The sequence below is a fragment of the Condylura cristata genome, unplaced genomic scaffold (assembly GCF_000260355.1).
Source record: "Condylura cristata isolate star-nosed mole 26May11 unplaced genomic scaffold, ConCri1.0 scaffold00015, whole genome shotgun sequence".
Lineage (NCBI taxonomy): Eukaryota > Metazoa > Chordata > Mammalia > Eulipotyphla > Talpidae > Condylura > Condylura cristata.
This window is the reverse complement of record NW_004567116.1, coordinates 30,196,832-30,211,030: the sequence shown is the minus strand read 5'-3', so window position 1 is coordinate 30,211,030 and position 14,199 is coordinate 30,196,832.

The window sequence follows — 14,199 nt, the reverse complement described above, 5'->3', positions numbered from 1 at the left end:
TGTATGCTATATCCGTGGAGACAGAAAAAATAGGATTTAACAATACCATGTGTATTAGAGTGGGAAAAAGAGATAGATGTGGTTGTTTAACATGAATCATACCGTCAACGTGGCTAGTAAGAAACGTCAAGGTCAGACTCCCACATTTATATGCAAGCTCTGCAGATTAAAAGATTACATTTTACTTGAGGAAGCATCTCAGTTACTTTTCAGGTGTAAATAACATGACACATACAAATGATAAAGCTGGTAATCTTTTATCAAGTATAAAGCTCTCTCTCCACAGTTTTTCAACTGAAACGTTCCTTTCCACTAAATAGTTTAGCTAATAATCTGATTTTAATCTTGAACTCAGAGAGAGATTCATCTCTTCATCTCTCTAGTAAATAGAGAGTACTTACTATCTGCCAGGAACTATTCTAAATGCTTTATAGACATCTCTTTAATCTTTACTAAAATCCTGAAATGACACCTTTTAAACCCCCATTTTACAACTGAGGAATCTGAAACAGAAATAAATTTAAAACATGTTCAGGGTTATCCAACTATCCAATATGATTTAGTTAGAAGAGTATAACTCTAGAAGCTATCTTATAGTAATCACAGAGAATATCACCCTACCTCACCCAAATGCACACACACACTGAAACAGTATATCTAAGTATGTTTACTTACACTATAATTTTGTTTGTTTGTTTGTTTTTAAAGATTTATTTTTATTTGTGCATACAGAACTGGGGTACAGGCCAGAGGTTCAGGGGTGGTGAGAGGCTTCACCAGAGACAGAGTGGGGAATAGAACAGGCAGATCAACGAAGTACACTGCTGAGGGGAGCAGCGGGCGGGTCAGGGGAGGTCTGCCGCACCATGTGGATTTCCTCCGGGGCAGGTGGGAATCGAACTCTTGCGGAAGTGGCTTTAGATTCTCAGTGCTGTGCTTTAACCTGCTGCGCCACCAGGGAGGGCCTACGCTATAATTATATGTGAAGAAAACTAACTTCTCTAATCTCTAAAGTCATTTTGATCTTCTCAAGCTCAACACCTAATTAGCAGGAACATAGATATTATTGATTTAATTTAGTTTTAAAATGAGTTTAATTACACACCATCACAATAGGATTTACTCCTCAGATATGAAGAATGTCCAATATAAAGTCTATTAATGTACTATATGCCACATTAACGGAATGAAGGGGGGAAACCACATGATCTCAGTCAGTGAAGTAAAAGCATTTGACAAAATTCAGCACACTTTCATCATAAAAATGCTTAATGAATTAGAAACTAGAAGGAAACTACATCATTATAATGAAGGCTGCATATGAAAAATTCACAACTAACATCATACTCAATGGTGAGAGAATGAAAACTTTCCCTCAAGATAAGGAACAAAACAAGGATGACTGCTTTTGCTATTTATATTCAAGATGGTACTAGAAATCCTGTCTGGAACACTTAGGCAAGAAAAATAAATAAAAGACACCTGAATTTTACAGGAAAAAGTAAAATTTTCTTTTCAAAACATGATCATTTATATAGAAAAGCTAAAGATTACACATATACAAAATTATTAAACGTACAATAGAATCCGGCAAAGTTTCAGGAAGAAAATCAACACGCAAAAATTAGTTGCATTTATTTACATTAATAACAACGAAAAACAAAATAAGATGACTGTTTCACTTACAATAGCATTAAAAAAGTAGAATACTTAATAAACTTAACAATAATGGTGAAGGAATTGTATAATGATAACTACGAAACATTGGTGACTGAAATTAAAGATACTAATAAATACCAATACATCCCATGTTCATGAATTAAAAATTCAATATTGTTAAGTAACAAAAATCCAACCACATTAATTTTAATGACCTATCTGACATTTTTAAAAAGTCATTCTTTTTTTAAATTAAGATTTATTTCAGGGGCTCTCCCTAGTGGCACAGTGGGTTAAAGCACAGCACTAAGAAGCTAAAGCCCCTTCAGCATGAGTTTGATCCCTGCCCCAGAGGTGAGCCACATGACACAGCAAACTTTTCCTGAGCCAGACACACCCACTGCTCCTCTCAGCAATGTACTTCATCGATCTGACTATTCTGCTCCCCACTCTGTCTCTGGTGAAGCCTCTCACTGCCCCTGCACCTTTGGCCTGTACCCCAGTTCTATATAAATAAATAAAGCTTACAAAAAAGAATTTATTTTAGTAATTTATGCATACAAGAACTGGGATGTAGGCCAGAGGGGTAGAGGGGATGTTGAATGGATTCACCAGGACAGAGTGGGGAGCAGAACAGGCAGATGTACTGAAATGCCCTGCTGTGGGGAACAACAGGAGAGACAGAAGAGGTCTGCTGTGCCATATGGGTCAGCTTCCTGGCTGGGGATCAAACTTGTGCTGCAGGGGTTGCTGCTAGCTTCATAGTGCTGAGACTTTAACCCCTGCACCACTAGGAAGGGCCCTAGATGACTTTTTAAAGTGACTCATGAATTGGGCAGCACCCACCTGGCAAGGAGAAAGAAGATTCCAAAAGTTACACAAAATGAGAGGTTTTCATAGGCAGAAAGAGGACAAGGTAAGGGAAAAGGGAATTATTTCAGTTTTAAGAACCCCAGCTCTAGAGAATGAACAAAGGTCTTTTTGACAGAGCATCTTATGTTCCTTTAGGGACTAGAAAAAATTACTTCATTGGTGTTGGTCAGAAAATTCTCTACTGACCAGTTAGTACTACATCCCTGGAGAAAGCTGAAATTGCAGAAAGACTGCTTAGGCTAGAGACTAAGTCTTGGTGAGCTTGGCACAAGAAACTACATTTTGCTCTTGTTTTTTTTTTTTTTTTAAAGATTAATTTATTTGGGGCCCTCCCTGATGGTGCAGCGGGTTAAAGCACAGCACTAAAAAGCTTAAGCCACTTGCGCATGAGTTCGATTCCTGCCTGCCCCGGAGGAGATCCACAAGGCACAGCAGACCTCTCCTGACCCGCCTGCTGCTCCCATCAGAATGTATTTCATCGATCTGCCTGTTCTGCTCCCCATTCTGTCCCTGGTGAATCCTTTCACCCTCCGCATCTCTGGTCTGTACCCCAGTTCTGTATGAATAAATAAATAAATCTTTAAAAAAATAATAAAATAAAAAAATTTAAAAACAGATTTATTTGTGTATACAGAACTGGGGTACAGGCCAGAGGTGTAGGGGAGGTTAGAGGCTTCACCAGAGTCAGAGTGGGGAGCAGAATAGGCAGATGATTGAAATACACTGCTGAGGGGAGCAGCGGGTAGATCAGGAGAGGTCTGCTGCACCACAGGGATCACCTCTAGGGCAGGAGGGGATTGAACTCATGTGGAAGTGGCTTTAGCTTCTTAGTGCAGTGTTTTAACCCACTACACCACTAGGGAAGGCCCTCCTTGTTTTTTAAAGACAATTTCTAGACTACCCAAAGCACTCCATTGATTCACACCAATCCCTATGAAAGTGTCGGTAATTTTTGTACATACATAGAAAAACCCATCCAAAATTCTTAGTTAATCTTAAGGGATCCTGAATAGACAAAACATCTTGAAAAAGAAGAATAAAATTGGAAAAGAATACTCCCTGGTTTCAAAACCCATTACAGTGCTACAGTAAGCAACATGGTGTAGTCTAATGAGGGATATGAAGACAATGAAATAGAACAGAAAATTAGAAATAAATACACACATCATTAAATTATTTTTACACACATCATTAAATGATTTTGACAAGGTAGAAACACAATTTGATGAGGAAAAAGCAGTCTTTTCAACAACCAATGTTTGGAAAACTGGGTATTCACTGGCAAAAACAGAAATTGGATCCTTACCTCACATTATCAATAAAAATAATCACAAAATGCATCAAAAACCTAAACGTGAGGCCTCCCTGGTGGCGTTATGGGTTAAAGCACAGCACGATGAAGCTATCTGAAGCCACTGCAGCATGAATTGGATCCCCCACCAGAGAGGTGACCCACAAGGTGTGGCAGACCTCTCCTGACCCACATGCTGCTCCCCTCAGCAGTGTATTTCAGTCAATATGCCTGTTCTGCTTCCCACTCTGTCGCTGGTGAATCCTCTCACCCACCACACCTCTGGCCTGTACCCCAGGTCTTATATGAATAAATAAATAAATCTTAAAAAAAAAACCCTAAATGTAAAAGTTAAAATTCCAATTTTCTTAGTAGAAAACATAGGGGCAAACTTCATACTAATGGATTTTGCAGTGATTTCTTAGATATGATGTCAAAAACACAGGCAATGATAAAAAATAAAATCAGACTTCTTCAAAGGTCAAAACTTTTGTGCATCAAGGCTCTCAATGGAATAAAAAGGCAACTCACGGATTGGGAGAAAATATTTGCAAATCATATATTTTATTTCCCCCCCCCTAAAGATCCATTCATCCATGCATACAGGGGTGCAGGGGTGGTGAGAGGATTCACCAGAGACAGAGTGGGGAGCAGAACAGGCAGATTGACAAAGTACACTGCTAAGGGGAGCAGCAGGTGAGACAAGAAAAGTCTGCTGTACCATGTGGCTCACCTCCCTGTCCAAGGGTCGAACTTGTGTCCAAATAGCTGCTGCTAGCTTTAACCTGTTGCAGGAAGAGCTAAGCTTTAACCTGTTGCAGGAAGAGCCCTGAAAATCACATATAGGAGATTGATATCCAAAAAAATATAAAGAAATCCTAAACTCAGTAGAACAAATAACTTGATTAATAAATGGGCAAAGGACTTGAAGAGAACAAATTTTAAAAAGATATACAAATGACCAAGAAACATAAAAAATACTCAACATCTTAGGGATATCCAAGATCACAATGGCATGCCACCCACACCAATCAAGATAGCTACTTCAAAACCAAAATCAAAAATGATTTGGCAAGAATGTGGAGAAATTAAAAAGCTGGACACTGTTAGTAAAAATGTAAAATGATAGATATAGTGTGGAAAATAGCACATATGGCTCCTCAAATTTTAAACTTAGAATTACCATGTGATCCAGCAATTAAAGCTGTAGATAGATATCCAACAGAATCAAAAGCAAAGACTTGAACAGTAAGCTCACAGTGGCATTATTTGCAACAGCCAAAAGTGTGGAAACAACCCAAGTAGCTATCAAAGGATGAGAGGATAAGCAAAATGAGGTATAAATAGCCAATGGCATATTGTTCTCCTTAAAAAAGAATAGACTTAAACATAAGCTGCAATATGGACGAACCTACATGACATAAGTCAGATACAAAAGAATGAATGAATTTTTTTTGGTATGAATTGTATGATTCGACTCACATGAGAAAGCTAGAATAGTTAAGTTCATAAAGACAAAAAGAGTAGCATAGTGCTAGCCAAGGGCTGGGAGGATGGTGAGTGAGGAGTTGTTTATTGGAGTCCATTGGGAGCAGAGTTTTAGTTTGAGATGATGAAAAATTCTGAAGGACAGTGGTGGTGTTGGTTAAACAAAGTAAATACACTGAACTGTACATGTAGAAATGGTTATAGTAGTGATTTTTATGTTATATCTATCTGTCTATATATACACAGGAAAGAAGTTGGTTCAGTCAGGTCAAAGATTTGTAAATATAGGGCCCTCCCTGGTGGCGCAGCAGGTTAAAGCACAGCACTAAGAAGCCACCTCAGCATGAGTTCGATCCCCGCCTGCCCTGGAGGTGACCACATGGTGCAGCAGACCTCTCCTGACCCGCCCGCTGCTCCCCTCAGCAGTGTACTTCGTCGATCTGCCTTTTCTGCTCCTCACTCTGCCTCTGGTGTATCCTCTCACCCTCCACATCTCTGGCCTGTACCCCAGTTCTGTATGAATAAATAAATCTTAAAAAAAAAAAAAGATTTGTAAATGTAGTTACCCCTCCCCCTTTTCTCCAAGATGATACAGGGGTTTTTAGGTAAAATGTCCTGACCTACATGATCTTGTAATATCTAGAGCAAAACTGCACACCTAAGTTGCTTCATGCACGTGTGCTGATGCCATCCATTCAGATGGAGTTGGTTCATTCCTGACCCTTGGCATGAAATTATGGCCTACTTCTTTCTCAGTTTCATACATGCCTTTTCATGCTTGATTGAGTTTCTGTGTTTAGGTATGATTACAGTTTACACTTTCAGTCGCCACTGAATCGTATTTCTGAGAACCACTCACTCAACTCAGAGTCCCTATAGTAAGGGAATCTGGGATGCCTGGGAAATCATAGTGAGACCTCTCTTAATCTGACTAGGTCATTCAATTCATTTTACTATGCTGTACTTTCCCTTCTTATCTGGAATCACTCAGAATACTTCCTTTGGAAAGAAGTGATTTCCTTCCAAAATCCCAGATGGGGACTAAGGTAAAAATTTGTTTTCAAAGTTTATCTTAAATTATCCAAAGCCTCGCCAGCTCAGATCAAATCCTGAGAGGTGAAGAGAACCCTTGAGTATACTTGTTTCCTTTTCCTCTCTTCTCTCTACAATCTTCCTTTCCTTTCCAACCAGCCTCCTTCCCTACCCATTTTGCCCAAAAGTGGTAGGATTTTATTTCACTGGTTTCCCCATATCACATCTTCCCACCCTGGGCAGACATCAATCATAGTAAGTAGGGGGACATGTTTTCTACTCTAGGGAAGGAGTACTGTGACCCAGCTCTTCAGATTTAACCTTTGATACATTAAATAGATGTTAGAAGAATTTAGAGCATGCCATCCCAAACTTATAAATTTCTGATATTACTTACTTTTTTTCTTTGTAATCCTTCTGTAACAAATTCCAAATTTTCTTACTTTCTACCAACTAGAATGACATGCTTTCAGAAATGCCGAAGACAGATCACATTAGCATGTTTTCAAAAAATATCACTACTCTTGTTATTTGTGTCATTGCTTGAAAGTGTCTCTCAACAGCTCTACCACACAGCTCGTTTTAAATACCCCACAGGGGCTCTCTCCTTGATGGCACAATGGGTTAGGATGCAGCACTGCAAGCTAGCCGCTGCCGCCTCAGTGCAAGTTTAACCCCCACCCCCACCCCCCGCAGGTGACCCACATGGCGCGGCAGACCTCTCCTGTCTCGGTCACTGCTCCCCTCAGCAGTGTACTTTGTCAATCTGCCTGTTCTGCTCCCCACTCTGTCTCCGGTGAATCCTTTCACTGCCCCTGCACCTCTGGCTTGTATCCCACTTTTGTATGCATAAATAAATAAATCTTTAAAATAAAGTAAAGTGAAAAATAAAAATAAATCCCCCACATATGGATGACAGTACTAAACTCCAGACCATCTATGTGCCACACAGTAGCCAGAATGGTCACTTCAAAAACAGAAACAGACCACATCATGCACCCACTTCAAACCCTTTAGTGTCTTCCATTTCACACAGAGTAAAATCCAAGTTCCTGATCATGGCCAGAAAGGCCATCTGGCCATGTCATTTAAGCCAAGATTGAATGTCGAGATGAGTAGTTGTGTTGAGGTGGGGAGTGATGCATGTGCACAGCCTCTGGTGTCTGCAGTGCAATACAGAGGCTGAAGAAGTGAAGGAGGCCAATCACTGATGGGATTTAATAATCAGGAAAGAAGCAAGGAGGTTGTGTTAATTCATGTGTTAATTCATGTATCAGCTAATGCAATGCCATATGCGGTATGATTTTATACTGAGTGCAGTAAGAGAGCCAAATAGGATTTTAAATAGAGATGGGACTGGAACTGGAAGAAGCTGTGATTACATTTATAATTTCAAAAAATTATCTTGCCTGCTATGTGATGAGTGGATAAGAAGGATGTATGTATAGAATTCCAAGAAGTTTCTTGCAGGTGAGAGAGGAGCTGAGTCCAGGTAAGAGATGAGGGTGACTTGGAGTAGGATGGTGGTGCAGAAATTTGACCTGTAGATGGGACTGGGTGTGGAAGGCAAAATAAAGATAAAAGTCAAGGATGACTGACTATTTGCTGCTTTGTCTTCTTGAGGTCACTTACATGAAGTCCTCCATTTTTGAGTTTATGTCCTTTTTGACCATAGATTAATTGACAATTACTGAGCATGATTAAGAGCACACATAAAAAAACTGCAATGAAATTTGCTTTCCTCACCATTGTATTCCTCACCTTCTCTCTTCTAGGCAGCTGTTCTAAGTTCTTAGATTGCTAGCAATAAATTTATTCATCGCTGTATCTTTGGCAACACATAATGCTCTATTAACAAAGTAATGATTAATTATGTTTCAACTAAACTGAGAGCAATTAAATAACCTCTAAGTCGACAAGTCTACCCTTTGAAAATGATTTCAGAGTTTAGGATTTAGGCAAAAAGTCATTAGGTGACAGATGTACAAACAGCTCTACTTAAAAGTATAACCATGGTCAGAAAGTGGTGAATGACTTTCTTGATGGTTTACAAACTGAAATGACAAGGGGGGATAGGGCTAGGGGTGGTGCAGCTTCTTTCTCAAACTCCTGAACCCACACACAAACTCCACACATTTATTTGAGAATTAATAATATTTAAGGTAATATCTACCTAAAACGTGGACCATTTAAAACAGAGAAGGATGAGTCCTAGCATGCAATAAACCCTTAGCAATCTATCGTTCATCTTCCAAAGCATATGTCTCTCCTCATTGCATTTTCTCCTTAGTCTGTTTAGCATTAGCAAGGCTGATGAACGTGTGCCAAGGTATTAGAACTGGATGTTATTTGTTGCTCCTCATTGTACTCCCTACCCCTGAAAGTCCCAGGTATCTGGTAGATGGATGTTTATCTTTGCCTACCCATCACTCTTCCCTCTTCTTTGATAAAAGTACCCCCTCTGCCCAGTGAAACATCCACTCCAAATGATTTACTTGGTTCTGATACCATATTTATTGCAAAAGAATTGCACACCTCAGAGTTCTCTGGGGGAACTTTTAAGTCAGAGATTTAAGGAAGCAAAAGGAATCTTGGTTTACTGGCAACCATTATACCAGCCACACAGATACTATGGGTATCTCACCGAGATCCCCTGCCCTGGAAGGTTAACACAGAATGACTCCAGCTCATGGTCCCCAGCTTTGGATTGACTGGCATGAGAATACAAAAGGTACATCTCCCTTCCTTCTCTCTCTATGGTGAGATTTATGTCCCTCTCTCCCTGAGAGGAAAGGTTGACTCCAGCTGAGATTGCATGCTTGCTTGGCTTTTACACAAACTTCCCTCATATACCTTTTCCTGAAAATATCCTCTTAACAAATCACTTCAGGCATATAGAACTGGGGTACAGGCCAGAGGTGCAGGGGCGGTGAGAGGCTTCACCAGAGACAGAGGGGAGAGCAGAACAGGCAGATCGATGAAGTACACTGCTGAGGGCAGCAGCGGGTGAGACAGGGGAGGTCTGCTGTGCCATGTGGGTCACCTCCAGGGTCAGAGATCGAGCTCACACCTAAGGGGCTGAGGCTAGTTTGTGGTGCTGTGACTTAACCTGTTGCACCACCAAGAAGGGCCACGAATCACTTTTATAAGAATTCTCTCACAGGTTTTTTTATCCAGGGATTCTAATCTAATCAGCCTCTACACAAGCAAGACGAATACTAATTTGAATGCTTGAATCTCACCTTGTTTTGCTTTGCACTTTTAGGATAGGAGAACTTGTTTTTTTTTTTTTTAAGCTACTTGGATTTGAGTGTCCATCATTTGCATCTAAAAGAGTCTTGACATTTACCAGCACTCTATATTTGTTGACTAAGTACATTAAATCATAAATAGAATAGAATGGAAATATAGGGAAGTGAGCTAGTTTGTTTAAACTACCTGGAATGGGTTTCTGTCATTTGCATTTTAAAGAGTTCTAACAGTTAGCGGGCATTCTATAAATGTTTGTTTAATAAATAGATTGAATTATAAATAGCATGAAATGGATATTAAAAATGAGAAAACAATGAATTCCATTGAGTGTTTTGAGGAGAAGTAATAAATTATCTTTATCTGATCCTGTAAGTAAGAATAATAGATTAGCAAGAAGGTGAATAATAGGGACATTTCAAAGCCTAAGGAATCTCCTCTATAAAAATTAATGTTGGGCAATTTAAAATACATGATATTGAGAAAAAAAACAAGCTTCCCTATGTGGAGTAAAGGAGTGAACAAATGTTTATTTTGTTGAAGAAGCAGCAAGTCTATGAGATTGAGTTAGAGGAAAGGCAGACAATCACTGGCATGAATTACCAATGTTGTGGGATCATGCTGACAGGTTGTTTCTAAGTATAAAATATAGAGACAAGACTCAATGTTTGGGATGCAATGGCAAGGAGATTACAGCCAACATAACCAAGCTGTGGGTGTTGGTCAAGGTCACATGCAATCAGGGTAAAAATCTGCTGAGGCCCTTTGATTCTGAAGTGTGTTTTTCACCCACATGGGGCCTCAGTGCACAAATGTCAGATTTCTGTATGTCATTTTGCCCTGATCTATTTCACCTGATAATGCCAAAATTGGCCTGTATGACTAAAATACATTTATTTGGATTCTTTTAAACAATCATCAAGTAGTTGATTGCTTCCTGAAAGTGGTACTATAGGTATACAGTATTATTCATATTGATTGTTTAAAGTAATGCTTCCACAATGTACAATATGAACCTACTTTTATATAATCAGATGCCTTTACATAAATTATTCATTAAATCATAATTGTCCAACAAAGGTTAAGGAAGTTTGAACTTTGCCAAAGTCACCAGACCTTAAACCATGTCACCTGGAACTTTCTATATTGCCAGTGGGAAAGTGAAATCATATGACCACATTAAAAAAGAGCTTATAATTTCTTACAAATTAAACATGCAACGCCTTCCTGGTGGTATAGGGGTTAGTCTCAGCACGATCAAACTGTCACCAGTACTACAGCATAAGCTCTTTCCCCCGTAAAGGAACTAACCCACATGGAGCAGCAGACCTCTCCTGTCTCACCCACTATTCTCTTCAGCAGTATATGTCAGTATATCTGCCTGTTCTGCTTCCCATTTTGTCTCTGTTGATTCACTTCAACCCTCCTGCACCTCTGGTCTACACCCCAGTTCTTGTATACATTAATAAATAAAATAATCTTTTTAAAAATTAAACACGTGGGCCCTCCCTAGTGGTGCAGTGGATTAAAACACAGCACGAAGAAGCTAAAGCCACTTCTGCATGAGTTTGATCCCTGGCTCCAGAAGTGACCCACATGGCACGGCAGTCCTCTCCTGACCTGCCTGCTGCTCTTCTCTGCAGTGTACTTCTTCGATCTGCCTGTTCTGTTCCCCACTCTGTCTCTGGTGAATTTTCTCACCACCCCTGCACCTCTGGCCTGTACCCCCATTCTGTATGCATAAATAAATCTTAAAAAAAAGTTAAACATGCACTTATTACCTAAAACATCAATCCCATGTCTAGTTATTTACCCTAGAAAATGAAAACTTATGTTCACTTAAAGATTTGTAAATGATTCCTCACAATATAATAGATTCATAGGTAACAGTAAAAAGTAAAAATAAACCAAAAACCCACAAAAACCTGAAAACAATATAAATGTTCACCAACTGACTACTAGATTTAAAAAATGTGCTATATTAATACAATGGCATACTATACAGAAATAAAATCAAACAAATTATCTAGATGTACAACACTGATGAATCTCCAAAATATTTTGTTGAATGAAAGAAGCCAGAAGTGAAATTTTTGAAAAGGCAGAGTTGCAGTGATAAAAATTGCTGTTTTGGCCCTCCCTGGTGGCGCAGCTGGTTAAAGCACTGCACTAAGAAGCTAAAGCCACTTCTGCATGAGTTTGATTCCATGGCACGGCAGTCCTCTCCTGACCCGCCCGCTGCTCCCCTCAGCAGTGTACTTCGTAGATCTGCCTGTTCTGCTCCCCACTCTGTCTCTGGTGAAGCCTCTCGCTGCCCCTGAACCTCTGGCCTGTACCCCAGTTCTGTATGCACAAATAAATAAATCTTAAAAAAAAATTGCTATTTTTCAAGGACAAAGGATAAGAGGAGTTATTCTACAAAGGGATTGCAGTTATTCTACAAAGGGATTGCAGTTATTCTACAAAGGGATTGCAGGGAACTGTGAAAAAAGGAATGAAATAGCCTATATTAAGATGATGGTAATAGCTACTGATTATATCCATTTTTAGAACTCATCGATTTATACTTTAAAAATGGTGAGTTGTGTATGCAAATAATATCTCATTTCTAAAAAGTACATCATCCAAAAATCTCATTTAAAGACAAAGAGTTTAGATCTAAAGGTAAGTGACCACATAAGGAGCAGAAATTAGAAGCTCATCCAGCATTGAATCCATCTTTGAATTCTCTTCAGAGCACTTGCATTATAACTTGTACCCCACTTGCTAACAAGGAAGAGCATCTAGCCCTTTCATTTATCTAGGTCCTCCCTCTACAATGTAGAGGGAGGATATTTAAATGTTTGTATTCTCAGGCTTGTCTTCTATTTAATACAACCTGGGCTAAAATTTCTTGTTTTTAAATATTTATTTATTTATACATATAAGAACTGGGGTCCAGGCCAGAGGTGTGAGGGGTGAGAGGACTCACCAGAAACAGAGTAGGGAGCAGAACAGGCAGATTGACCGACCTGTCAAATTTCTTGATAATAAACAATACAGTAAGTCTTCCTTTAACATCAGTACTGTTCTTGGAAATTATGACTTCAAGTGAGATGATGTATAAATGAAACCAATTTTACCTTAGATAAATTGATATTAGCAAGAGTTAAGTTCCTACGGCGTATTTCTGGTTGCAAAAACATCATCAAAATTCTAAGTAAAGACTCCAGATACTTCTAATATTAAGCTGTAATTTGTTTTCATTTGTTCATTTGTCAACCTGTTCATTTAGTTATTTTCTAGCTCAGGACCAAGGCTGCCAAAGCCTATTTCAGCAGCCCAGGTCACAAGGCAGGAAGCAGCCTCAGGCAGGACGCCCTTTTAATCACTAGCTGCACTAAACACACTTAGTCAGACTGGACAATGGAGACATAATGGTGAAGCTAACATGCACTCGGTGAGATATGGGAAGAAAGGAGAATACCTACAGTTAAAACAGAGACATGGGGAGAACATGCAAATTATACAGTTGTCCTAGTCAGGAATTTATTTCCCTTCACCAAACCACATTAAAACAAAACAATGTTGAATGAAACAATGTTACTCCATGACATAGTGTATATTGGAATTCTCAGTTGAATAGGTCATCTTACAGTTGAGGATTAATAATTCTGCCTGATATCTTTGTAACATACTAAGAATCATATTAAAAGTCTCAGTGTTTGGATAGAAATGAATGGTATTGTTCTAGGCTTCAGGCTTGTTTTGTGTTTTATCCCTTGCCTTATTCCAAAAGCACTTGAGACTTTAGTTTTCTGGTTGGTGAAAGACACTTTCTTCAGGTTCATTTGGAAAATGTAAGGGAGCCCCCTGGTGTAGCTTCTTGGTACTACACTTGAGTGATACTACCATCAGGCGGAGAGAAGAGAATCAACACCTGGAAACCAAAGGACTAGGAGGAAGCCGTGTTGCTCATCGAAGCTTCTGATCCCTGATCTCCTCAGCTTCTGATCCCTGATCTCCTCACAGTGACTAGTCTGGTTTACGTAGAATGCATTCAAGTTGTATGTAAACAAGCATAATGAAGAGTATTATTTTCCAGCTATTAGGCTGATGCATGCAAGAATGGATGCTTGGAGACTCAGAATCAGAAGTTAAATGTTACAAAAGTGTTGTCTTACCAAGTTCTTTTATACAAGTTTTTAGGTTTGATTCACTAGGAGCTCATAAATAGATACTTTACTATAATTTTTCAAGAATATACCTTTAGAATTCTAATGTATTTATGTCATTTTCTCCCTAGGAGAAAATTCTCTACTAGGTCTTTGCCTACTCCCAAAGGAGCTATTATGTACAGAAAATGGCTATATGCAATCTCATCCAAGTTATATTAAAGTGATAGCATAGAAGTTAGTTCACTCTGGTTCAGAGAGGCTCATTCTGCTTAATGCTACTGATGGGTCCTTACCCATCTTGACATGTCACTATGGCAATGTCTACTTCTCAGTTACCATAGTTAACTGTTTGTGAGGGAACTGTTATTCTCTTCATCTTATATGTGAGGATCCCAGGACCTAGAGAAGCTGAGTAACTTGTCCAGAGTTTGACAGCTTGAACAATATGTA